Source organism: Syngnathus acus, chromosome 13 (assembly GCF_901709675.1).
Source record: "Syngnathus acus chromosome 13, fSynAcu1.2, whole genome shotgun sequence".
NCBI classification, from domain to species: Eukaryota; Metazoa; Chordata; class Actinopteri; order Syngnathiformes; family Syngnathidae; genus Syngnathus; species Syngnathus acus.
This window is the reverse complement of record NC_051098.1, coordinates 1,880,724-1,905,564: the sequence shown is the minus strand read 5'-3', so window position 1 is coordinate 1,905,564 and position 24,841 is coordinate 1,880,724. Positions and strand designations below refer to the sequence as shown.

The 24,841-nt window shown below is 49.0% G+C and overlaps 1 long non-coding RNA gene across 1 annotated transcript; it reads left to right on the top strand.

Annotated features, from left to right (window-relative positions):
* The first annotated feature begins 21,130 nt into the window (after positions 1 to 21,130).
* LOC119132921 lies at positions 21,131 to 24,245 on the top strand. Its single transcript, XR_005100007.1, has 2 exons — positions 21,131 to 21,410; positions 23,597 to 24,245. It is a non-coding gene; the product is annotated as an uncharacterized LOC119132921 (long non-coding RNA).
* The last annotated feature ends 596 nt before the right edge of the window (positions 24,246 to 24,841 follow it).

Sequence of the window (24,841 nt, the reverse complement as noted above, 5' to 3'; positions counted from 1 at the left end):
ACTACTTCCACTGACTTGTGACTTTGCTCAACTTCATCAATTTTGTTTTCAATGAGTTTCATCAAGTCTCGTCGGCTCAATTTCTTGATGGCTTCCTCGTTCTCGCCAGTATCGTCGACATTGGAGCCCTCTAGAAAGTTACATACCCCCACTAGTTGATCCCCTTTCTAGCCTACACAGCGTGGTAGTAACTTGGTCTCTTAACTGTTCTTGTTCCATCCTCGGCACTCACGAGGTAATCCGTTTGTCAGGAAGATCCCGGTTCGTTGTTGGAGCAGGGGGGGATTCGTTGGTAGCGTTGCGCTAACGTTAACCGCTAACGGTGTACCCACTCAGATCTCTCGCTGATCTCGAACAAAAAAAAACCCTGTCTCCTGGCTGGCTCGCCAAAATATGTTGCGGCTCCGAGTCACGACGAGGGGCAAGTTTTGGTTTCCAAGGGTGTTTTTATTCCTCTTCAACTTCTCTCCCATACAGCGCCGCCTTTTTCACATGTCCGTACGTCACTTTTCTCTCTTTTTAACCCCCTAACTCAACGTGCTGGTGCCTTTTTGGGCAGTCGGAGAAATCAACGTTAAACAAAATACATCCAACTTAATTAAGAAATCACCAGAAAGATCACCATGACAATTGTGAACACACAGAAAGATAATAAATAACTGGAACATCACTCAAATATTGGTGATCCCGTTGAGAGTCTCACAACATGAACTGAAAAAAGAACGAATCACTTCCTAAAGTGATTCGTTCACTAACCCTAAGCCTTGTATTTATATTCGCCAATCAAAACATAAAAATCAGACATTTGGTTAACTGCTTTATATGACAATATGTGTGTAATATATATATATGTGTGTGTGTATGTTTTACGTTGTTATATGATTTGGTGTCCCCCAAAATAACAAATGTCAGCATAACGTTTTTTTCTTATCAACCTTTTATTCAAACACATTCGGAATAATAACACCATCAACTATAACCCAACAAATACAAAATTAAAACATCAATGTCGGCAAAACGTGTGTTGGCCGGTATAGCAGCAATACTGTCTGTCACTCACTCGTGAATCTTCGCGAACGACGTTATGCTGGGTTGTGTGACGTCATGACGGACGGGCGCGAGTGGAATACAGACACAGACTTGAGCAACAGCTGTCGTCCTGGGTCTCATTCATATCAGTACATATATACACACAAACATGGTGTCAGAAGCGACTGGACCCGACCACAGTTTGGCTGGACTGCGCTGTGCTTCACTGCAGGGGCCAGTGAAAGAAGGTGAAGAGGGACAGACGGACAGAAAGCAAAGACGAGCGAAATGGCGGTTAGCGACCTGCTAGGCTAGCGACACCACCCACCATGGCAACGAATATACCGCCACCGGAGGAGATGAAGATGAGCGGCGACCTCGCAAGCAATTGGGACAATTTCAGAGGGGAATTTGAAGACTATTTACTGGCAACGGGGTTATCAGAGAAAGAGCAACCAGTGCAAGCAGCAACCCTACGGAGAGTAATGGGTAATGAATGTTGTCACATATACAAGCATAACTTGGGTCTCACGGCAGACCAAGGGAAGGATGTAAAAGTTAGGGTTAGGGTTTCTTGATGCTTTGGAGGAGTACTTCAAACCAGCTAGAAACGTCATATTTGAGAGATTTGTTTTTGGAAACTGCAAGCAAGATGAAGGGGAGCCGATTGATGTGTTGGTAACGAAACTGAGGGAGAAAGCTGCTTCATGTGAGTATGGACAACTCAAAGAAGACTTGATCAGAGACAGACTGGTGCTGGGTGTGAGTGATGAAACTCAGATGAAACTGATGATGCTCAGACAAAAAGATCTCACACTAGCATCGGCCATAGATATATGCAGAACGGCAGAGATGACAGACACGAGGATACAAGCAATCACGCAGGACAGGCCTCTGGAGACAGTGCCCACAATGGATGGCCCGCGGCCACGTCCCCCGCCCAGGCAGGAGCGTCCGGACAGAATTCGAAATCAGACACCGAACACATATGACAGCTCTACGTGCAGATTCTGTGGCAACACGCACAGGCGTGGGCGTGATTTTTGCCCAGCCTTTGGAAAAAACTGTAGGAGCTGTGGGACCGCAAATCATTTTGCCAAAGTTTGCATGAAGAGGGGCCAAGCCACAAGACAGCTACACGCGGCAGACGGTGAAGTACCTGAGGACATGGACAGGTCTGACATGGAGGCACACATTTACACAGCGGAGAGCATAGGGCAGGGGTGTCAAACTCATTTTTGTCGCGGGCCGCATCATAGTCATAGTTTCCTTATGGCCGTCAACAAACTGATGAATAACTAAGTTTGAAACCGGAGACTAATAAAAGCTGTTCAAATATTTTTAAAAGATCGTATTTTCTTAAAAGTGAAGACAATTTGTAACTTTAGTATTGACAGATGAAGTTGATGCACAATTTGTCTTCGGGGGCCACATAAAATGATGTGGCGGGCCGTATCTGGCCCCCGGGCCTTGACTTTGACACCCATGGCATAGGGGCAGTTCAGGGGCGAGGGAAGAAATGATTTGTTAACTTAAAAATGAATGGTGGGTTTCAGAGGTGCCAGATAGATTCGGGGGCCACATGTGATGTCATGAGCATAAAAGACATGAGGAGACTTGACCCTGGGGCAAAGCTACTACCTAGCCAGACCAGGCTAGTATTGTATTCAGACCAATCCATGCAATCCGCGGGCATATTCCGCCCCAAGTGTGTAGTGAAGGGAAGAGTACGCAGGCTACGGTTCGAAATAGTGAGAAGTGGACAGAGACCTCTGTTGTCAGGCGAAACGAGCGAGCGGCTAGGCTTGGTGCACTTCACCATCCCAGAAGAACTTCTTATGGTGGGACACAGCAGCTCAGAGCCATTAACCAGACAGCACCTTGTACAGACGTACGCAGATGGTTTCAACGATCCAGTTGAGTCACTCCCAGGGGATGTTCATTTTGAGCTAGATATTAATGTACCCCCAGTGCAGGCTTCCCCACGCAACGTCCCGGTGGCCTTCAGGGAGGCAGTCAAGGCCTAGTTAGGTATGAGGCAGATGGCCACCTAACATCAGTGTCTGAGCCTACTGAGTGGATCAGCAACATGGTGATTGTCAGGCAGGCAGAAAAGTTGAGAATTTGCATAGATCCCAAGTCATTAAATCAGGCTCTGAAGAGGTCCCACTACATTATGCCAACACTTGAAGATGTGTTGCACAAGCTGCCCAGGGCCCGCATCTTTACACTAGTAGATGCAAGAGATGCCTTTCTACAGTGCAGATTAGACAAAGAGAGCAGTGACACCACCACGTTCTGGACACCGTGGGGCAGGTAGCGGTGGTTAAAGCTGCCGTTTGGAGTGTCTGTGGCCCCAGAGATTTACCAGCGAAAGCAGCATGAGCTACTGGCAGGGCTAGATGGGGTGGAACCTATAGCAGATGACATATTGATTGTGGGGTGTGAGGGGACAGATGAGATAGCCACACGGGACCATGATACAAAGCTGTTAGCGCTCATGCAAAGATGCAGGGAGGTAAAGCTAAGACTGAGTTTAAAGAAACTAGTGTTCAGGGTCAGAGAGGTCAAGTTTCACGGACACATCCTATCAGCGGAGGGCCTTAGAGCAGACCCGGAGAAAATCAGAGCCGTCCAGGACATGCCACACCCCAAGGACGCCAAGGCCGTGCAGCGATTCATTGGGTTTGTGACCTACCTCGCAAGGTTCATGCCACGCCTCTCTGAGGTGTGTGAGCCACTACGGAGATTGTTGGACAAGGATGTCCCATGGCATTGGCTGCCAAAACACGGCGCAGCAGTCGAGGAGATTAAGCGACTCGTCACATCAGCCCCGATCCTGCGATACTACGATGTGACCAAGCCAGTCACCACACAGAGTGACGCGAGTCAGAAGGGACTTGGCTGTTGCCTACTGCAGGAGAATCAGCCGGTAAGCTTTGCTTCGCGGGCACTTACTCAGACGGAGCGGAACTATGCACAAATCGAAAAGGAATGTCTGAGCATAGTGTTCGCGTGTCAGCGATTTCATTACTATTTGTATGGGCGGGGGGAGATCACAGCGGAAACCGACCACAGGCCACTCATCTCCATTTTCACCAAGCCACTCCTCTCAGCGCCCAAACGACTCCAGAGCATGCTGCTCACACTACAGGGATACAATCTGAAGGTGGTGTACAAGCCAGGGCCCGACATGCACATCAGTGACACCTTGAGTAGGGCCACGGCCTCACCGCAGGGGCCTGGCACGAGATATACGAAACAAACTGTTTGCTGCATGCAGAGAGCACAAGTGGACGCTGAACAGATAAATCAGGCTGAGCATCTGAACGTCACCAGCCAGCGGCTGAGGCAGATAAAATTGCATACAGTGGGTGATGGGAGTCTTCAGCTGTTGCAAGAGGTAGTGCTCCGGGGTTGGCCAGATCGCCGGGAGGACACTCCATTGGCAATCAGAGAATACTGGTCAATCAGGGACGAGATCAGCGCACAGGATGGAGTGCTTTTCAAGAGTCAGCGAGTCATAGTGCCCAAATCATTGCATGCTGAAATGTTGAAACGCATCCATGCCAGCCATGTAGGAGGAGATGCCTGTTACATACAGGCCAGAGACACGCTATACTGGCCCAACATGCACGGTGAGATCAAGGACTATGTGAGCCAGTGCTCAGCCTGCAACGAATATGCACACGGACAGCAGCGGGAGACAATGATGTCCCATGCACTCCCTACACGACCATGGCAGATCCTCAGCATGGATCTGTTCACGCAGGCTGGCAAGGACTTTCTGATCATGGTTGATCATTATTCGGATTTCTGGGAAATAGAGTTGCTCCCAGATCTTTCAGCTGAGACCACGGTGCTGAGGTGCAAGGCCCAGTTTGCACGGCACGGTCAGCCTGACCGGGTAATTAAGATTAAGATTAAAGATTAAAGTCCCAATGATCGTCATACACACACCTGGGTGTGGTGAAATTTGTCCTCTGCATTTAACCCATCCCCGTGTGATCTTAATCCATCCCCTGGGGGAGAGGGGAGCAGCGAGCAGCAGCGGCGCCGCGCTCGGGAATCAGTTGGTGATCTAACCCCCCAATTCCAACCCTTAATGCTGAGTGCCAAGCAGGGAGGCAATGGGTCCCATTTTTATAGTCTTTGGTATGACCCGGCCGGGGTTTGAACCCACAACCTTCCAGTCTCAGGGCGGACACTCTACTACTAGGCCACTGAGCTGGTACAGACTGTGGTGCCTAGTTCGACTGCGAAATGTTCAGGAGGTTTGCGAGAGACTGGGACTTTGACCATGTCAAATCCTCCCCCAGGTACCCAAAATCGAATGGGAAGGCTGAGTCAGCCGTGAAGATTGTCAAGAGCCTGTGCAAGAGGGCAGCAAGGGCGGGGACCGACCCTTGGCTGGCCATCTTGCAGTGGAGGAATACGCCTATGGAAGGCATGCAGACTGAGAACGCCACTCCCGGTTGCTGACACACTTTTGGAGCCGAGTGTGGTGGCGGGGGTTCCAGACAGGCTGCGAGTGAAACACCAGACAGCCAAACTCTGGTATGACAAATCAGCCAGAGATCTGCCTGAGTTGTGTATTGGACAGGACATAAGGATGAAGCCCCTGCCTGGGGACAGGACGGGCAGGTGGCGAAGAGGAGTGTGCTTACGGCTGGTGGGCCCCAGGTCATACCTGGTGGACGTCGAAGGGACACTGTACCGCCGTAACAGGGTGGATCTGCGACCTGCGGAGAGTAACGCCGCAATGCCTGGGCGCAATGCCTGGGCAGCACGGAGTGCAGCACAACAGCCCACCAGCTGACCAACCCGGGGATCCGCCTGACACCGCGATTGACACTAATGATGACACTGACACAGTCGCCCAGGAGGTCACACTGCAGGGGCAGAGTGACGTCCACCAGCCTCAGAATGGATCGCCTCTACATACACCTGTGCCAGGGCGCAGGACGGCCAGTGGCAGGCTTGTAAGAGTGCCGAAGAGACTGGACTTGTGAGCTGTGTGGGTACTGTGGGGCCTCGAGGTCAATTGGGTTGTTGACGGAAACAAATGTGTAACAACAACAAAAAATAAAAAATAAATGAAAAAAATAAAAATACATGTACACTGTTCTTTGAAATGTGAGTTGGGAGTTGTTTAAGTGTTCGCTGATACGTAAAGACAAGAGGGGGAGACATATTGTTGGAATTTAAATTTGATCTTCATGTATAAGTTACCATCTATAAAAGGGGAGATGTTAGAGATGTTATGCTGGGTTGTGTGACGTCATGACGGACGGGCGCGAGTGGAATACAGACACAGACTTGAGCAACAGCTGTCGTCCTGGGTCTCATTCATATCAGTACATCTATACACACAAACAGAGGGACTTTACGAGTCAGTGACGTAATTTCCCGTTCACGAACGAGACGAGTCAGTGACGCAACTTCCTGTTCAGTGTGTTCGTGTGTGTGTGTGGGGGGGGATGATTTGTTGAACGATTCGTTTGAACGAATCTTTAGAATGAACTGATTCTAAAGATTCACTTCACTTAAAAGAACTGGAATGCACATCACTAGTTGCTGTGTGCTTTTACTAACAGTGACACTATGACGGCTGTGGTGCGTTTTCGGTCCGATGGAAATCAGAGCATGTAGTTCAACTGGAGAACCTGGATTGTTCATTTTTCACCAACGTAAAATACACAGTCAAGTCAAGACACCTCGACTGTGATAGCCACTCAGCCGCTGTCAGAACAGCAGAGCGTCTATAAAAGTGACTTTGTTCTTAATGTCGCAATATTTTATAGAGCTAGTCTAAAACAGTAAACAAAGCCATATTGATTCTTTTGGATTTTGATCACAATCACTTTCAATAGTTTATTCCTTACACTGTCTAAAACCTTTTTTCAAAAACTGTCACTTTCATTTACAAAAGAAATACAATTTAAAGAATATTTAGTATTTATTTTTATTCAATTATTCGACTCTCCATACATACTATATAGGAATAGAACTTTGTGTCTTTTGTTGTAATATAACTGATTTTAATATAGAAGCTGGTGTAACACTTAACAGATTTTTGTTGGTGGTGTGCCTCGAGATTTTTTCCAATGAAAAGGTGTGCCGTGAATGAAAAAAGGTTGGGAAACATTGGCATAGAACAGTTCATTAAGGGTCATTAAGCTATTCAGGCAGTATACCAAAAAACATTTGGTATAAATATATGCTTAAAATTTTTATTTCATTGATTTCATTTCATTGATTTGCCTGGAGGTGGGGCTTGAAGGCAAGCGTCTGGTGGCCGGGCCTTCGCCCATGGGGCCCGGCCGGGCACAGCCCGAAAAGGAAACGTGGGTCCCCCTTTCCATGGGCTCACCACCTGTGGGAGGGGCCAAAGGGGTTGGGTGCATTGTGAACTGGGCGGCGATCCCCGGCTCTTGGGACATGGAATGTCACCTCCCTGGCTGGAAAGGAGCCCGAGCTGTTGTGCGAGGGAGAAAAGTTCCGACTAGACATAGTCGGACTTACCTCCACACACAGTTTGGATTCCGGTACAAGCCCTCTCGAGAGGGGCTTAGACTCTCTTCCACTCTGGAGTTGCCCGGGGTGAGAGGCGTCAAGCAGGTGTGGGTATACTTATTGCCCCCCAGCTGGGCGCCTGCACATTGAGGTTCACCCCGGTGAACGAGAGGGTAGCCTCCCTCCGCCTTCGGGTGGGGGGGACGGGTTCTGACTGTTGTTTGTGTCTATGGACCAAACGGCAGCTCAGAGTACCCACCCTTTTTGGAGTCCCTGGAGGAAGTGCTGGAGAGCGCTCCTTCTGGGGACTTCAATGCTCACGTGGGCAATGACAGTGAGACCTGGAAGGGCGTGATTGGGAGGAACGGCCCCCCCGATCTGAACCTGAGCGGTGTTCTATTATTGGAATTCTGTGCTCGACACGAATTGTCAGTAATTCAAGTAACACCATATTCAAGCATAAGGGTGTCCATGTGTGCACTTGGCACCAGGACACCCTCGGCCGCAGTTCGATGATCGACTTTGTAGTCGTGTCATCGGATTTGCGGCCGCATGTTTTGGACACTTGAGTGAAGAGAGGGGTGGAGCTGTCAACTGATCACCACCTGGTGGTGGGTTGGCTCCGATGGTGGGGGAAGATGACGGTCCGACCTGGCAGGCCCAAACGTACCGTGACGGTCTGTTGGGAAGAGCTTCAACTCCCACCTCCGGCAGAGCTTTTCCCACGTCCCGGAGGAGGCAGGGGACATTGAGTCCGAGTGGACCATGTTCCACGCCTCCATTGTTGAGGCAGCCGACCGGAGCTGTGGCCATAAGGTCGTTGGTGCCTGTCGTGGCGGCAATCCCCGAACCCGCTGGTGGACACCGGCGGTAAGGGATGCCGTCAAGCTGAAGAAGGAGTCCTATCGGGCCGTTTTGGCCTGCGGGACTCCGGAGGCAGCTGACAGGTACCGGATGGCCAAGCGGAACACGGCTTCGGCGGTTGCTGAGGCAAAAACCCGGGCGAGGGAGGAGTTTGGCGAGGCCATGGAGAATGACTTCCGGGCTCCTTCGAGGAAATTCTGGTCCACCATCCGGCGTCTCAGGAGGGGGAAGCAGTGCACCGTCAACACTGTTTACAGTGGAGATGGTGTGCTGCTGACCTCGACTCGGGACGTTGTGAGTCGGTGGGGAGAATACTTCGAAGACCTCCTCAATTCCACCGACACGCCTTCCATTGTGGAAGCAGGGCCTGGAGACTCCGAGGCGGACTCTCCAATCTCTGGGGTCGAAGTCACTGAGGTAGTTAAAAAACTCCTCGGTGGCAAGGCCTCGGGGGTGGATGAGATCCGCCCGGAGTTCTTAAAGGCTCTGGATGTTGTGTGGCTGTCATGGCTGACACACCTCTACAGCATTGCGTGGACATCGGGGACGGTGCCTCTGGATTGGCAGACTGGGGTGGTGGTTGCCCTCTTTAAGAAGGGGGACCGGAGGGTGTGTTCCAATTACAGGGGAATCACACTCCTCAGCCTCCCTGGTAAGGTCTATTCAGAGGTGCTGGAGAGGAGGGTCCGTCGGGAGGTCGAACCTCGGATTCAGGAGGAGCAGTGTGGCTTTCGTCCTGGCCGTGGAACAGTGGACCAGCTCTACACCCTCGGCAGGATCCTCGAGGTGCATGGGAGTTCGCTCAATCAGTCCACATGTGTTTTGTGGACTTGGAGAAGGCGTTCAACCGTGTCCCTCGGGAAGTTCTATGGAGGATGCTTCGGAAGTACAGGGTGCCGAGCCAACTGATACGGGCGGTTTGGTCCCTGTATCACCGATGCCAGAGTTTGGTCAGCCAAAAGGCAAAGTTCTCAATTTACCGGTCGAGCTACGCTCCTACCCTCACCTATGGTCACGAGCTATGGGTCGTGACCGAAAGAACGAGATCCTGGATACAAGGGGCCGAAATGAGTTTCCTCCGCAGGGTGTCCGGGCTCTCCATTAGAGATAAGGTGAGAAGCTCGGTCATCCGGGAGAGACTCGGAGTAGAGCCTCTGCTCCTCCACATTGAGAGGAGCCAGATGAGGTGGCTCGGGCATCTCATCAGGATGCCCAGGGAGGCGTTCCGGGCATGTCGCACCGGTAGGAGACCCCGTGGACGACCCAGGACGCGCTGGAGAGTCTATGTCGCTCGGCTGGCCTGGGAACGCCTTGGGATCCCTCGGGATGAGCTGCATGGAGTGGCTGGGGAAAGGGAAGTCTGGGAGTCCCTCCTAAAGCTGCTGCCCCCGCGACCCGACCCTGGATAAGCGGACGAAAATGGATGGATGATTTAATATGTGAATATAATAGTCTGCTTATGCACTGTATTCAATGTGGTGTGAGCAAATCTGTTTTTGTAGCTATGCAGGACTTTTTGGATCCCATTTTCTTCACTCCCTCTGTTAACCTCAGTTTAACTGAGGTCACCAAAACCGTTGATACTACCAGGGTCCCTCTCTTGGCACACCATATCCCTCTGTGGGGCTGCCAATGAATGAAAAAATAAATATAGATAAAATTCACACCCAGACATTTGTAAAGATGGAGTGGAAAGGCAATTGGCCCAGATGACATTCCAGTGGCAGCATGGAACTATCAAGGGGTGATGGCAGGGGAGATTCTGACCAGATTGTTTAATAAAAATCATTAAAAAGCGAGAAGATGCATGAGGAAAGGTTCTGGCTCCGATTTTTTTCTTTTTTAATTTCAGACCAAGGCAATGTGCAGAACTTCAGTAGCTACAGAAGTATTATGTTGATCAGGCACAGCATGAAGTTATGGGAAAGAATGTTAGAAATGAGGCTTGGAAATCTCAACTGGCCAAAATAACGGAGAATGCGGCAGAGATGAAGATGTTGCATTTTAATTTTATGGAAGTGGTGCGGGAGAACAGTTGGTGTGACAGGACAGAAAGATTTGGAAACGATTGATCTGCTGTCGCGGCCCCTTAACAGGAGCAGTAGAAAGAAGAGGAAGAAAAAAGTGTGAGACAAAAATACATAAACAAATAACTAAATACATACGTACATATATATGTACAGACAGACAAACAGCGACCAATCGCCCACTCGGTCATTCAGTCCCAATCAATCAATCAATCAATCAATCAATCAATCAATCAATCAATCAATCAATCAACACCAAAATTGTACACCAAAATTTTATTCTCCTCACTTTTTTGTCCTGCTACTCCTTCCACATAATTCAACCGATTCACTCCATTCCACTTTTGACGTATTCCAAATATTCACGAGATGAGCACTTCCGTTTTCTCAAAAATGTTCTGTTTTCGCAAAATTCGCAAATTTACGACAAATTTACGACAAATTTACGACAAATTTTCCTCCGTTCATTCTTAATAGCACATTCAACATTTCACATTTACGTCGTTCCAGTTTGAAATTCACATCATTCAGCACATTCAAATCACATTCGGGAAGATTATCGACATTTCCAAAATTGCCAAATTTCACAAAATTTCGTTTTTCACCTCTAATTTCTAAAATTTTCAACTGATTCAACCCATTCCAACTTTAGACTGTTCATCTTTTGCCTACCTATTCCACAACTTCCCACTTACCAAAAATTCCAAATTTTAAATTTTGAAATTCACGCTAAATTCTCCAAAATTTCATTTTTCCCTTCTAATTTCTACATTTTTCAACTAATTCAACCTGTTTCAACTTTAAACATAGCTATCCATCCATCCATTTTCTGAACCGGTTAGTCCCCACGGGGGTCGCGGGTGTGCTAGAGCCTATCCCAGCCATCATCGGGCAGTAGGCGAGGGACACCCTGAACCGGACGCCAGCCAATCGCAGGGCACACAGAGACAAACAACCATTTGCACTCGCACTCACACCTAGCGAAAATTTGGAGTTTTCAATCGGCCTACCAAGCATGTTTTTAGGATGTAGGAGGAAACCAGAGTTCCCGGAGAAAGCCCACGCGGGTTCGGGGAGAACATGCAAACTCCACACAGGGGGGGCCGGAGGCGGAATCGATCCTACAACCTCCTAACTGTGAGGCGGACGTACTACCCAGTGCCCCACCGAGCCGCCCACATAGCTATCCCCAAATATTTATTTAACCTCTTCGCCTTCACACGCAATTTCTCCAGAAATTTTATTTTCTAGTTTTTAATAGTATTGCAAGCAGTTTAAACTCTAATGGAATATGTGACTATCCTATCAGTTTTATCAAATTCGAATCCTACTTTACCTTTATATAAGGGTTAGCTTTCTCAAAGCCTGGTCATTGTAATTTCTTCAATCTGTTGTTTTACTAACATTTAATCATTGATCAATCACGTATCTTAAATCATGCTTTTCCTCTTCCAAACCGACTGTGTACTTCAAACCCAAACCCCACCATCTAAACCAAGATGGCGGCGCGCTCAGATGCTGCGGCTCACGGCTCTCCCCTTCAGTGTTTGTTTTTACGTTTTCTATGTGTCTATTTGTGGACTTTTTGTATTTTTGCTTCGGCGGTACACCACTAAAGCCGACAGGACCTCGTAGACATCGGCTATCGACATAAGACCGCAGTCTCGAGGGAATTTCAATACAACCAAAACATCCCGGACGAACTAGCAAGACCGCTGGACTCTCCGTGGATTGTTGTCGGGACCGGAAAGCGCCGCAGGCGGAGGAGGGACAGGAAGCAGAAACAAGGACGCAGGTCCGGCCTCCTGCTAAGGCTAAAGAACCAACCGCACAAGCCACCCCTCCTGAGCCTGTATCTCACCAACGCCAGATCCCTCACCCACAAGATGGAAGATCTGAAACTACAGCTTGTGGGAAATTGCTATGTTCGTGACTGCTGCGCCCTCATTATCACGGAGACCTGGCTGAATCTGAAGATCCCTAATGCTAGCGTGCAGCTAGCTGGTCGTTCGCTACACCGCTGGGATCGGACTGTGGACTCCCACAAAAAAAGAGGTGGGGGGGCTCTGTATCTACGTGCATGAGGACTGGTGCAACAACAGCAGCATCATAGCGAGGCACTGCTCCACCGATATTGAGTACATGTCTGTTAGATGTCGGCCCTTTTTCTACCGAGAGAGGTAACAGTGGTGATCATCACCGCTGTTTACATCCCGCTGAATGCTAACGCTAGCGCGGCGCTCTCTCTCCTGCTGAACACCATCAATGAACAGCAGCGGGCCCATCCCGATGGTGTTCACATAATAGCAGGAGACTTTAATAGGAATCTGAAGACTGTACTCCCACAGTTTCACCAGCACGTTAAGTGCCCAACAAGAGGGGAAAGGACTTTGGACCACGTGTACTCCAACATCAAGCACGGGTACAGAGTCATGCCCCTCCCCCACCTCGGACAGTCAGACCATCTCTCCTTGCTACTCATCCCCGCGTACTCTCCTCTCAGCCGCATATCCAGGCCCACCACAAGGACTGTAAAAACTTGGCCTGGAAATGCACTCAGTTAACTCCAGGACTGCCTTCAAAACACGGACTGGGACCTATTTCACCACCAAGACCTAGCTATGTTCACGGAGACAGTTCTGGACTACATCAAATTCTGCATGGCAACTGTATGTGTGGACAAAACCATTCGGGTCTTTCCCAACCAGAAACCCTGGATGACTAGGCGCACACGATGGCAGCGTTCACTCCACTGCCAAACAACTTCCCAGTCCCCACTTCCCAGTCCAGCACCGGGTTGTGCTGCCGCAACCAAGGGTGCCCCAGTATGAGCCGCTGTCCTGGGAGGGAAAGAAAAAAAAACTGGATAGTTTCATGGTGATTGCCGGAGAGCAGTAACTTAACTGGTTCCGTCACGAAAGCCACCTCGCCGATCAGACGGCCATCAATGGCACGTGCGGGAATGGAGGGGCTCAGAGGCAGGAAGTCGATTCCCCACTGACGAGCCAGGCCAATGTCCATGATGTTCCCCTCCGCCCCGGAATCCACCTAGGCTGCCACGTTCTGGTCGTCCGCTGCAAGCGTGAGCGTGCTGGGACTGGGAGAGCCGGTGCTGGTCGAGCTCACGCGGATCCCCCGACGACGCGTGAGCTCTGGCCTTTTAACGGGCACCCCCCCACCCGATGACCCCCCTCCCCACAGTACAAACACAAGCCTAGTGAGAGGCGTCGACGGTGCTCCTCTGAGGGGACCCGAGTCCTTCCCAGGTCCATGGGCTCGGCTGGTGGTGTGGTTGGCGGGTCCCGAGCCGACGGAGGAGGGTGACCACGCGGGTTCCGCAGGGACCTCCGCTCCCGATCGCGCCGCCGAGTCCGGATCCGTCGGTCTACTCGGGCCGCTAAGTCCATCGCGCCCTCCAGGGTTTGCGGGGGATCATAGGACACTAATTCGTCCTTCATATACTCAGCGAGCCCGTTGAGGAAGGTGCTAACGAGCGCCGGCGTGTTCCATCCGCTGCTGCCGGCCAACGTCTGGAACTTAAGCGCGTACTCCGCGACCGATCGGCTACCTTGACGCAGCGTCGCCAGTTCCTTGGCGGCGTCTTCGGTGGCGGAGCCCAGGTCGAATAGGCGGAGCAATTCCTCCGCGAAGGCGTAGAACGAATCGCAAGCCGGGGCCATTCTCTCGTATTTGGCCAGACCCCACAGCCGCGCCTCGCCCGTGAGGTGGGTTAGGATGAACCCAACCTTGGCAGGTTCCGTTGCAAACGTGACGGGCTGGAGGCCGAACATTATATTGCAGTTAGTCACGAATGCCCTTACGTGCTTGGGATCTCCGTTAAACCTCTCAATATTGCCGAGGCGGGGCTCCGGGACGTCCACGAGCCTCCTGGCCTCAGCAGACGGGCGGTGTGGGGGTGCCGTGACAGCCGGGGACGCAGCTACCGACAGTCTCTGGAGGGCTTGGGCCATCTCCTGCTGCTGTAGCTGTTGTTGTTGACCCACCTCGATCAGCCTCCGGATATTGGCGGACAGGCTGCTGATGGCGGTCTCGGCTCGCTCCAGTCGGCTCAATGCTGTCTCGTCGTTTGCTGGCTGCATAGCAATGGTCAGCCTGTACTGTAAGGGAGCAGACAGTACAGCCAAGGGCGTAGCGACAGAGACTTTATTGTGGGGGAAAGATGGGAATAGCTGGCGCTGGAGCGGCGATCTGGCTGGGGTGGACAGGCAATTCTGCGGGATTTCCAAATGGTTAAGCGAGTCAGGTTTACAGGGACTGATGAGGGAAGCAGCATCACGGGACAGGCTGACACGCGGGTCTGCGCTGGCGGCACTGAAATTAGCGCTGTCAATGAGTGGTGGCGATTCCGCTGACAGGGGGGCGTGGTCGTGTCGCAGGTGGCGCCAGCACGTGACATATTGTAGCGTTAACAAAGTACCAGGAAAGACGTGGGTTTGGTAAACGGCTCTTTATTTAACAAAACAAGAGTTCAATGAGCCAACAACTACTGAACTGTAACGATAAAAACATATACAAGTTGCTACACGAAATAAAATATATCTATACCAACTATACCATAAATAGTTCACCGCTACACAGCCCCAAGCACCGCCGTGGAATTCCAGGCATGTGGCTGCGTGGACTTCCATCCCCGGAGGTGGCACTTCCAGCCACGGAGGTGGCTGGGACCTTCGTAGAGTAGGACCGGGCGTGAGTAGGAGCAGTGTCCGATCCCCATCCACCATCCCCGGACAGCCAGCTGCCGAGTGCCGGCCCCCGACTTCCAGCCACGGAGGTGGAAGACAGCTCCGGAGAATAGGACCGGGCGTGCGTAAAAGCCATGTCCGAGCCCCATCCACCGTCCACGGACAGCCATCCGGCCGAGCGCCGGCCCCCGACTTCCACCTACGGAGGTGAAAGAGAGCTCCGCAGTGTAGGACCGGGCGTGCGTAAAAGCCATAATAGTTTTTCAAGCCTTCTGTGTCACTCCAAATCATTAAATCCTTCAAACTCTTCGTCCTCCGTGTCACTTACAAACAAAGCTGCTCATTATGCCGGTAGTATGTGGGGCCCTTCGTCATCCCGTGATCAATCTTTGTCCTTTTTGTAAACAACCGCCGCGCCACGCCGCGCTGCTGACGTCACTTGAAATTCAAATTACAGTAATCCCTTGCTACATCGCGGTTCGTTTATCGCGGTTTCACTTGTTTTTTGTTGAAAATTTTGGAAATAATTCACATATAAGTCGCTCCTCATTATAAGTCGCCCCCCCACCCAAACTATGAAAAAAAATGCGACTTATAGTCCGAAAATTACGGTAGAGTGTGAAAGTCAAGGCAATGACATGTCATAAATGCAAGTTCCATATTGTAGACTGCAATTACGACATACGCTTTTTGCATATGGTCAACAGTAGCTAAGCATACATAAGTATATTCAAACCACCAATAACAGAACAATTTCCAAAGATAACGCAAGGCAGTTGTGATTACTTTTACAATCAAGAATAGGGCAAAAATCAATCTGTATGTTGCGGCTCCGAGTCACGAGTCACGACGAGGGGCAAGTTTTGGCTTTCAAGGGTGCTTTTATTCCTGTTCAAGTTCTCTCACATACAGAGCCGCCTTTTCCACATTCACGTACGTCCCTTTTCTCTTTTCGAACCCCCTAACTCACAGGTGTCAAACTCAAGGCCCGGGGGCCAGATACGGCCCGCCACATCATTTTATGTAGCCCGCGAAGACAAATTGTGCATCAAATTCGTGTCATTACTAGAATTGCAAATTGTCTTCACTTTTAATAATATCTCTTTTTTTAAATATTTGACCAGTTTTCACTCGTCTGATTTGAAAACGAGTTATTTGTCAGTTTGTTTTGTAGCTTTTACTGTATATAATATGAGGTGCTCATACATTCATTTGGGTTGAAAGTCATAATGGCCCTCCGAAAGAAGATATGACTACAATGCGGCCTGCGATTGATTCAGAGGCGTAGCCAAGCCGGGGCGAGCCGGGGCGGCGCCCCGGTTAGGACTCCCTGCGCCCCGGTTGAAAAAAATCGCGCTTTTTCGATTCTTCATTTTCATGCCGTTTTTTTCTTTCGGTCTTGCGCAAATGTGCTTGCGCTATTCTATGTGCGCGATGTTATCCATTCACCGTTTGCCTCCCGGACCCGGATGTTGTTTTAGCGATCAGCGAACGGCGTGGGTGATGTTCGATTTTTTTTCCTGTGGGCGTGCGCCCCTACTGGAAAAATTCCTGGCTACGCCTCTGGATTGATTTAATAGCTTTCAGGTCTACTCAATATTTTTTAGTGTAAATTGTTACACAGATTAAAATGTAGAGCACGGTGATGCATTTGATTTGCCCTAATTACAATTAATTTGCAACAATGGTTGCTTTGGGAGTCCCACAGGGCAAAGACAAGCAACCCTCAGAAAAATGAGGCGGAAGGTGGCATCACTAAATTGTTAATAGACAGTGTATCAACGTTTAAGTCCTTCCCTTTGTTGTATTTTTCTGTAGCTGTTAGTTGAATTGCATGTTTTCATTTATAAGCTTTATTTGAATGTGATTATTCTCATGAGTTTAATTCAACCTGTGACCTAATTGGCTTTCCCGAAGTCATGACACTTTAACATGGGCCTCCTAAATACTGGCCACAGTATCCATTACAGGCCCCCTCTCTACATTGCTCATTTTTTTAGTATTCTACTCATCTCTGCCGCAAAGAAATCAGACTGTTGACTGCTCAACAAAGTGAAAGAATGGGATTGAAATACAAAAAGTCCTGCCTAGCCACAAAAACAGATATGCTCAAACCTCACTGAATAAAGTACATAAGCAGACAAGTATATTCACATATTATATCAATAAAAGAAACATTTTACGCATATAATTATACCTACACACCAAATCAATAAAGAAGACATAACTAGACATTTTTTATATGTGGTAATGACAAAGGTTTTTATAAATTTATGATCTGATATGTATTTCTGTGCACTTTGAAATAACAAATGCTTTTTGATATATTGCCTGAATGGCTTAATGACCCTTAAGGAACTGTTTAATGCATGCCTGATATTTTTCTAAATAACGGACAATGCCAAAGTCGTCTAAAAATGTTCAGTACTTGATTATATCTTGTGTTTTGATTAATACTAGATGTGACGTCATATGTTGCCGAATGCTAGACGGCACTTTTCAAAGTAAAAAAAAAAGTCAAAGTCTGCTTTGTCAATCTCTTCACATGCCAAGACACACAAAGAAATCGAAATTACGTTTCCACTCTCCCACAGTGACAAGACATAGTACACGATATACGTACATACAAGTAAACAACACAAAATAAAAACAAGAAGGCACCAACAATGAATAATAAGAGTGATGAATAAATAATAAATAAACAAATAACACAATAAATAAGAGGAGCAAAACGGAGCAAGTGTGCATACAGCAGACAGTCAGAATATAGCGCAAAAGTACAGGACGCTACGCAGAAGGGGGGAGAGAGTTCAGGATCCTAACAGCCTGGAGTATGAAGCTGTTGGTGAGTCTGGTGGTGCGGGAGCGCAGGCTCCTGTACCTCTTCCCAGAGGGCAGAAGATCGAACAAAGAGTGAGCGGGGTGACTCACATCACTCACAATCGTGGTCGCCTTGCGGGTGAGATGGGAGGTGTAAATGTCCTTCAAGGAGGGGAGTGAAGCACCAATAATCTTACCAGCCGTGTTCACTATGCGCTGCAGGGCCTTCATGTTGTATTCAGTGCAGCTACCACCCCAAACAGCGATACAACTGGAGAGGACGCTCTCAATGGTGCCACGGTAAAATGTAGTCATGACGGCCGGAGGAGCACTCGCTCGCCTGAGTTTCCGCAGGAAGTACAGGCGGCGCTGGGCCTTCTTCGCCAGTGATGCGGTGTTTGTGGACCAGGAGAGATCCTCACTGATGTGCACCCCCAGGAACCTGGTGCTGCTCACTCTCTCTACCACAGCACCGTCGATGGTCAGTGGCAGGTGTCGGGTGTGACCCTTCCGGAAGTCAACAACAATCTCCTTGGTCTTGTTGACGTTCAGCAGGAGGTTGTTGTCCCTGCACCACGTGGTCAGAAGGTCAACCTCCAACCTGTATTGAGTCTCGTCGCCCTTTGGATTACTACTGAACGTTCTGGACAGAGGGAAATGTTTTGCCTAACAATGAAAAGATATGATTGGAAGCATGATTAAACTAAGAATGTGACGAAGTAAGCGAGTACATGGAGTGTCAAAAAAATAAACAAACAAATGCATGGTAAGTGGTGAGTAAGAACTTTGCATAGTCAGGGAACATTGACAAATTGATGATGTCACACCCAAAAGTTCACATACCGTATTGGCCTGAATATAAGACGACCCTGATTATCAGACAACCCACACTTTTTCAAGACTTAAGTTTGAAAAAAGACTTTCTGAACACCAAATTTAATTTTTATACAGAAAATGATTACATCTGAAACAAATGATTATAACAATATATTCGAGAGAAAAAGCATGTTATTTTGCCTCATTCAAATCATGCAAAAACTGTCTATCACATCTTAATATCTGAACATTTAAATATGTAAACTAAAGTGCCCGAGCAGTGTTCTATGATTGGACTTCTGTGCTCGACACGGATTTTCTATAATGAACACCATGTTCAAACATAAGGGTGTCCATGTGTGCACTTGGCACCAGGACACCCGAGGCCGCAGTTCGATGATCGACTTTGTAGTCGTGTCATCGGATTTGCGGCCGCATGTTTTGGACACCGGGGCGAAGAGAGGGGCGGAGCTGTCAACTGATCACCACCTGGTGGTGGGTTGGCTCCGATGGTGGGGAAAGAGGCCGGTCCGACCTGGCAGACCCAAACGCTCTGTGAGGGTCTGCTGGGAACGTCTGGCAGAATCCCCTGTCAGGAAGAGCTTCAACTCCCACCTCCGGCAGAGCTTTTCCCACGTCCCGGGGGAGGCGGGTGTTCCAATTACAGGGGAATCACACTCCTCAGCCTCCCTGGTAAGGTGTATTCAGGGGTGCTGGAGAGGAGGGTCCGTCGGGAGGTCGAACCTCGGATTCAGGAGGAGCAGTGTAGCTTTCGTCCTGGCCGTGGAACAGTCGACCAGCTCTACACCCTCGGCAGGATCCTCGAGGGTGCATGGGAGTTCGCCCAACCAGTCCACATGTGTTTTGTGGGCTTGGAGAAGGCGTTCGACCGTGTCCCTCGGGAGGTTCTGTGGAGGGTGCTTCGGGAGTACTGGGTGCCGAGCCAACTGATAAGGGCGGTTCGGTCCGTGTATCACCGATGCCAGAGTTTGGTCCCCATTTCCGGCAGTAAGACGGATTCGTTCCCAGTGAGGATTGGACTCCGCCAAGGCTGCCCTTTGTCACCGATTCTGTTCATAATTTTTATGCACAGAATCAGCCAAGGCGTTGAGGGTGTCCGGTTTGGGGACCTCAGCATCGCGTCTCTGCTTTTTGCAGGCGCCCGACTTCAATCCACGAAAGTGCAAGAGAGCTCCGTCGAGTGACGCGCGACGTCGCGCTGCTGACGTCAGCAGTGCGACGCGACGTCGCGGTCGCGCGTCAGCAGCACGACGGTTGTTTACATAAAGGACAAAGATCGACTCGTCCAGGGACGGTGGATGGGGCTCGGACATTGCTTTTACGCACGCCCGGTCCTACTCTACCGAGCTGTCTTTCAGCTCCGTGGATGGAAGTCGAGGGCCGGCGCTCAGCCGGGTGGCTGTCCGAGGACGGTGGATGGGGCTCGGTCATGGCTTTTACGCACGCCCGGTCTTATGCTATGGAGCTCTCTTCCCCTTCCGGGGCTGGAAGTCCACGCCGCCACACGCCTGTAAGTTTGTTTTGTTAAATAAAGAGCCGTTTACCAAACCCACGTCTTTCCTTGAACTTTGTTAACGCTACAATATAGTTATATAGTAGATCTGTGGAATAACGACGAGGCTGACGTCAGGGCGCACGCGCGGCGATGTTGACAAAGGACGAGGAATTTGATCGATGGATTTAATGATTTAGAGTGCACAGATGGTTTGATAACATTATTGCTTATATAATAGTTATTTGATATATAATTTATATATCGTTATATGGGCCTGTGGAATATTTTTAAGTGCAAGAGCCGTCAGCGGCGCGCACGCATTGTTGACAAAGGACGATTGATGGATTTAATGAATTGGAGTGACGCAGATGGTTTTATTAACGTGTTATTTATGTAGTAGTTTTTTGAATAACTCAGAATTTTACGTCAGGGCCGTTCTCAGCTCTTAGTTTGTGTATATGTCACGTTAGCATAGCTATCGTTTAGCCTGTTGTTGCTCGTTCATGACTGTTCTTGGTGTTGGATTTTGTCGAATAAATTGCCCCCCAAAATGCGACTTATACTCCGGAGCGACTTATATATGTTTTTTTTCACTTTTTTGGGCATTTTATGGCTGGTGCGACTTATACTCCCGTGCGACTTATAGTCCGAAAATTACGGTACATGGAATATGGAAGGGCCAGTTGTCCGTGACCAGGGAAGAGCCGAGTGGATGACCTTTTAGGGGCATCGAAAGCAACAAGTAGACTGAGACTCGAACTGCAGCTGTTACTCAAAACATGAGATCAGCGGTCTTGCCAGGTATAAAATATGCGTTGTCTGTCAGACGGGAGGAGAAGCAGCTAACATCTTTGCTTTTGGGCCACTCGAATATTTGGAGAAACTTCACTCTGACATCGGTTGAATAAAATCTTTTCCCAATCAGCCGTGTGTCACTGGAGTGTTCCTTCTCTGAGCCAGCCATCTTCCACCAAGTGTTTTTTTTGGAGACCAGCGAAGCAACAAAGACAATTCACCACATTTCTGGCGTCACGAACAGGATTCGTGTTCTCCAGGGGGACTCCTGTCCACTTTCTGCACGAGCATCCAGCGGCCGGCCGGCGGGCTGTGTTTGAGGTGAGATGCTTTTGCTCACAGTTGCCGCGGCATTCTCATTCTTGGAAGGCGGGGCCCCCCCCCGGGGGCTGTTCCCCAAGGAGGACAGTCAGACGAATCTGATGTGGCTGTGGCTGGCTCCGGGGGGGAAGTTGTCTCTCCTAGTAAAAAGTCGTCATAATGTGACTTTTGAAGGGGGGAGTGGCCCCTAAATAGAAACAGCAAAAAAGTAAAATAAAAACAGAAAAAAATAAAAAACAACAAATAAAAATGGAACAGTAACATAAAACTTAATGGGGAATGTGCACAGCTGAGTGAGTGACATGTCTGGTGAAAATGATGAAGAAAAAAAAAAAGAAATACCCCAAGGAAGAGGCACGTGAAACAGGACAGGATGTCTGGGACATCGCTGATCGGCTGTCACGAGAGAAGAATAATAGAAAGTCCCATAAAACATGGACTCTATTTTGGAGGCAGATCCGATGGAGGATGAAAATTTTAGGTGTGTGATTGAAGCGAAAACACAGATACGATTTAACACTGTTGCGACAAGAGACGTGCGTCACCTAGCCCCCGGAGGGAAAATGCCTGGGACAAGCCGGGAAACTGCAACCTCACCCAATGGCCGTCCGGGCCAAGTGCGATTGTCGAGATGTTCGGTGGCAGCATTAGTCTCTGTCAAGGTCGAACGAAAAAGGGAGGCTTGCGCTGACCGCGTTTGGCAAATAGGAAAAGTGCACAGCCTTGGCATCCGTAACTGTGTGAATGAATGTGGGAAAGATACCGGCCAGGTCTCGGACCTAGGAGTGCCGAAGAGAATGAAGCGCGCGAGCCACGTTATTTGGGCACTGATCATATTAGGAGTGTGTGGGGGTTGCGCGGTTCCCCCGGCTGACCGCTGGCGCGTTACCCTCTTAGAGATACTCTTTGGGCAACTTACCGGGGTGAACTGGTGCGCTGCGGTCGTACCCAAGTCAACACGGTTCGATCCCGATTGTCGAGGCGCACTGTAATAGCACACACGCCTGTCAAAGTCTGATGAAATTTACGGCTTGCAGCAGACCGCAATTGGCAGAGTGGAGGAGTGCGCAGCCGGTAGAAACTGGAAAACGTGGAAAAAGAGGCCTCAGGGGGTTTAATATTGGTATACCATGTGAGAAAAGTAATTTGTGTGCACACTTAAGTTAAATTCTGCAGAATAAAGGGAAAAATATACAGCGCTATTAGAAACGAAACGAAACGAAACAAAAGTTAAGTAAGACGTGCGTATTTGTCAGTGCATCTGTGCACTGATAACAGCTAAAATGACCAAACTGCATAGTAGCAGGTGGCAAGAAGCAAAATGTGAAATGGATTTGAATCCCTTTGTCTGTCTTCTGTGTTCATGTGTAATCTCTGTGAAGTCTGTGTCAGTCTAATGTCGTCCGTTTGAGCTTGTCAAGCGTAGAGACGCTCGGGATCCCATGTGTGTCTGTACGTGCTCGTGAGTACGTGCGTGTGTGTGTGTGTGCTCATGAGTGCGCGTGGGTGTGAGCGTGTGTGTGTGTATGAGCAGCAAGAGGTACTTGCTGAGAAGATAGTGTGCTTCTCGGTGCTCTGGGGCGCGTGTCCGCCTGCAGTGCTCGCGCGGGGAGGGGGATCCGGCAGTGGGCGTGGCAGGGTGGCCAACCTGTAGCGAACCACTGTGTTTCAAGGCTGGACCCTCCCCACTCGGGTGACGTTGGGGCTGCGCGCGGGGTCAGAGTTGTGCCCATTTTAGGGGGCCTACGCTGCTGGTAGCGAGAGAAACTATGACAGAATGATGGAAGACGGAATGCTGAAGGGGTAAAATAATGCATGACCAACAGTGGGGGTACACTGGTGTAACTGCAACCCAGGAGAATTAATGGGAGAAATAGGAGCATGCGTGTGCTAACCAATACAACACTAATATAGGTGTATGTGGGTGTCTAAAGAAAGATTGGCTGGGACAACAACAAGCTGGCAGGAAGAGTGTGGTCCCCTCGTAAATAATGAGGGACCCTACTAGGGCCAGCTGGCGCCCCCTAGGCACTCTGAGAGGAATGGGAAATTGGATCTGAAAAGCCCAACTTGTTAATTTAAATTGATGAAAGAATGACAAAATTGAAACAAATTATTGATACTGCTCTGTTTCTTTGGCGCTCTCCTCAATACTTCTGATTTTCTGTTTACATAAAAAACCTGAGACGGCAGATACATCCGTTCTCTCCAGGAGGACAAAGAGACACAGACTAAACTTCCAGTTCGTCTGGAGAAGAGCTTCGTGGAGCGCCGCATCCAAATTCTTAAGGCCAGTGTGATTTTGTCCACAAACCCTTGCATTTCACTCTCATCCGGGAACAAGGGATTGCATAGCAGACTGACAACAGACTGATCATCATAAACTTGTGAATACTTGTTTTTCAAACAAGGCATCATCTCAAACATAAGTCGAGTACTAGTACAGGAATAGCGCGTGCGGAGTACACCGGATCAAATATCTATTGAGAAAGCACGTGACAATACGGTCTTAAGGGTTGCATCTGAGGTTGGCAAAATCTTCTGTCAATTGTTTAATTGACATTGTTACCGGCAATCAAATCAAATAAAAAAAATAAAATAAATGGGAGAAAGGAGCTTTGCTAGTCCAATTGTGACTAACCCCATCGAGGCGGTGCTGAGAAACAACCCGCTTATTAAGGGGGTTAAAGAAATATCAAAGAGATGGAATAAGAGATGGCCTGATATTGAGAGGCCTTGGCCGGTGGAAGGGACTTTTAACAGGGAAGTAATTGAGACTATACGTGTACTTGTATCGGCATACAAGGCAGGACATAAAAAAGGAAAAAGAGGAGATAAAAGGAAGGAAAAAAGAGAATGGGAATTGGGATTGTTGAGAATATTTGACGAAGAGGGACTCAAATTGAACCGAGAGTTCAAACAGAAAAAAGAGAAAATTACAGCTGAAGTGCTGAAAAATGTGGAAGAAGCTAGGAAACTAATGGAAAAAGCAAACATGCCTTTTTCACGTGTCCCCTGTTAAGAATCCCCCACCGTATGATGTGAGTGAAAACCGTGGTAATGTCTATCCACAACTCCCGATAATCAACCAGGAAGGAAGTTATCAGCTGGAGACGGAGGATAAAGACATTGTCGAAACAGGAAGAGCGAAGACCACCATCACCATGCATCCTAGCCATACCCGCAAAATAAATAGAACACGATTTGCGAAGCAAGGCACCCTTGACTACACCAGAAAGGAGCTACAATATGACAGCCAGAGTGACGCTGAAGGAGCAGCGGGGGGCTATGCCCCCACAATCAAAAGCATTTTGAAAAGAGCGGAGGAAAAAGGACGCACTCCGGGGAAAAAGATTAGAACAAAAACGTATTTTAGTAGTACCGACAGTGGAAGCGACAGTAGTGATGACGACGGGGGAGACAAGGATCCC